The sequence below is a fragment of the Hypanus sabinus genome, unplaced genomic scaffold (genome assembly GCF_030144855.1).
Source record: "Hypanus sabinus isolate sHypSab1 unplaced genomic scaffold, sHypSab1.hap1 H_10, whole genome shotgun sequence".
In the NCBI taxonomy this organism is placed as follows: Eukaryota; Metazoa; Chordata; class Chondrichthyes; order Myliobatiformes; family Dasyatidae; genus Hypanus; species Hypanus sabinus.
Genome location: NW_026779041.1, coordinates 24,465 through 27,813, shown reverse-complemented (window position 1 = coordinate 27,813; position 3,349 = coordinate 24,465).

Below are 3,349 nucleotides of genomic sequence, written 5' to 3'. Positions count from 1 at the left end.
TCTCCCCACTCCAAAATATTGAAACTCAGGTCTCTAATGTTATTTCCTAGTGACTCATCCTTGTGCCTCAGCCTCTGAAGCTCCAGAGAATAAGCCATTTTCTTCTCGTGACATAAGAGATTCAGCAGATGCTGGAAGTCCAGAGCAACACACACAAAATGGTGGAGGAGCTCAGCAGATCAGGCAGCCGCTGTGGAAGGGACTGAGCAGAGTCATGCTTTGGGCCAGGAACCTTCATCAGGACTGGAGAGGAAGGTTGCAGAGGCCAGAGTGAGGGAGTAGGAGGAGGGGGAGGTGTACTAGCTGGTGGGTGATCGGTGAAACCAAAGGGGAGGGGGCAGTTGTGTGGCTGAGGGAGCGGAGTTGTCGTAAGAAGCTGGGAGGTGATTGGTGGAAGAGGTAGTGGGCTGAAGAAGAAAGAATCTGATAGGAGAGGAAGTTGGGACATGGGAGAACGGGAAGGAGGAGGACAGGGAGCAGAGGGCGGTGATGGGCAGGAAAAGAGGGGTTTAGAGCGGAGCCAGAATGGGGAATGGGGAAAGCAGCAAGGAGGAGGGGGAAAGAAATCACTGGAAGTTGGGGAAATCAATGTTTATGACATTAGGTGTTGCTCCTCTGTCCAGCGTTGGGGCTCATCGTGGCTGAGAAGGGGGACGCGTATGGACATGTCAGAATGGGAGCGGGAAGTTGAAATGGGAGGCCAACTGGAGCTCTTGCCTCTCGTGGAGGATGGAGCAAATACGCTCGACAAAATTTTACCGATCTGTCCTGGTCGCTCACATCCAGTCAGCGTCTCGGGTGAACCTCTTCTGCCAAACCTCTACGTCCTCCAGTGCATCAGAAAGATGAAGATTATATAGAACACAGCACAGTACAGGCCATTCGGCCCGCAACATTGTGCCGACCCTCAAACCCTGCCTCCCATATAACCCCCCCACCTTAAATTCCTCCATATACCTGTCTAGTAGTCTCTTAAACGTCACTAGCGTATCTGCTTCCGCCACTGACTCAGGCAGTGCATTCCACGCACCAACCACTCTCTGAGTAAAACACCTTCCTTTAATATCCCCCTTGAACTTCCCACCCCTTACCTTAAAGCCATGTCCTCTTGCACTGAGCAGTGGTGCCCTGGGGAAGAGGCGCTGGCTGTCCACTCTGTCTATTCCTCTTAATATCTTGTACACCTCTTGTATTATAGATAGGGAAAACTCAAGCAGGCTGCCTCTCCTCAGAGCTGCAGGTCAGAGGTTCAGGGTGGAAGGTGAAATATTTAATGAGAACCGGAGGGGGAGCTTCTTCACTCCGAGGGTGGTGTCAGCGGGTGCCAGTTCAGCTGTAACATTGAAGAGAAGTTTGAACCGGTGCATAAGGAAGGGTCTGGGTGTGGGCCGGTGGGATTAGACAGTAAACCCAGGTGAGACAGTCTAGCTGGGTCTGTTTCTGTGCTCGATATTTCTATTCTTTCTGTGATATAGGGCAGGGGGGTTGGTGTCCCAATGATCTGCTTTTCGTGACCTAGGTAACAACGAACATTGACATCGAACACGAAGACTTTGTTGTCTATCTTCAATACTGCAAAGAGGATTTTTTTTATAGAAAAACTCCCAGTTTATGATAAACTTACCCAATGTAGTTCTGGTCTGGGGTCTCCCTCCTCCCTATTTGTTGTATAGGAAGGGCTGAAAGCATTGTTGAGTATCCCTACCACAATCTCTTGGAACCACTACCCCAGGTTTGGAGAAACATTGTCTCGTTTGACGGTATGTATTTATACAGGTGTCACCCCCATTACAAAGGTACAGCATTCCTATGAAACCTTTCTTAATGGCGTAAAGCGAAGAACCATTAATTTATATGGGAAAAATTTTCTTAAAAGCAAAAATCCTCTTTGTAGTACGAAAACAGGTTACTAATGTTGGTCTTTTGTAAAAGCGAAGTGGCGTAAAGTGAACATTTGTAAAGCAGGGGACACCTATATAATCAAATGACAATAAACTGGGTTTGACTTGAATGTGTGTGTAAAAGCACACATGTCTAAAAGACTTTTAAGAAGATTTTTAAAGACTTTAAGATCACAAATATGTTGAAACTTTGGAACAGACAGTGAAATGCGTTGGTTGCGTCAAGCTAAAACAGTGAGGATTGTGATGGGGGCAGCCCACAAGAGTTTCCCACACTTCCAGCACCAATTTAACATGCCCGTAACTTACTAACACTAACTGGTACGTCTTTGAACTGTGAGAAGAAACTGGAGCACCTGGAGGAAACGCGAGCATCACGGGCAGGACGTGCAAACTCCTTACAAACACCGTAAAGTGATTGTGCCAACTGCTGTCTAGTGTCACCCATGAGTGGATGAGTATTGATAAGAGTGGATGTGATGGTGCACGGTGCGTGGAGGTGTGTAAAAAATGCATTTATTTATTTATTTATTTTATTTAGGGATACAGCAAAGAGCCTTCTGGTCCAATGGCTGTGCTGCCCAGCAACGTGCCGTTTAACACTAGCCTAATTACAGGACAATTTACAATGACCAATTAACCTACTAACTGGTACGCTGTTGGACTGTGGGAGGAAACCAGAGCACTCGGAGGAAACTTGGGTGAACACAGGAAGACTATACTAGCTTTCCTACAGAGGAGGCCGAGACTGAACTCTGAAATCCAATGCTCCGAGCTGTAATCGAGTCGCACGCTGTGGTAACAGAGTTTGTGCACGTGTGTGTTGTATGATGTGTGTAACTGTCAGAGTGTGTGTGGTAGCATGTGAAAGAGTGTGTGAATGTGTGATAAAGTGTATGGAGCGAGTGATAGCATGTGAGTGATTGTGTGTGTGATTGTGTGAGGGTGATTGTGTGTGTGTGTCTGTGTGAGGGTGATTGTGTGTGTGACTGTGTGTGGGTGATTGTGTGTGAGTGATTGTGTGTGTGTGACTGTGTGAGGGTGATTGTGTGTGAATGATTGTGTGTGTGACTGTGTGAGGGTGATTGTGTGTGTGACTGTGTGTGGGTGATTGTGTGTGATTGCGTGTGTGTGAGTGATTGTGTGTGAATGATTGTGTGTGTGAGTGATTGTGTGTGTGTGACTGAGGGTGATTGTGTGTGTGTGACTGTGTGTGAATGATTGTGTGTATGAGAGTGTGTGTGTGCGTGTGTGTATATATATTAGAATGTGTGTGTGTGTTCATGTATATATTTGTGTGTGTGAATATGTGTATATATGTGTTTGTACGTGTGTGTATGTGTTCGAGTGTGTGCGTGTTATCTGTGTATGTATGTGTGTGTGTGTGAATATGTCCTGTGTGTGTGTGTATTTTCGAGCCTCAGTAATTAAGGATTAACTATATTACC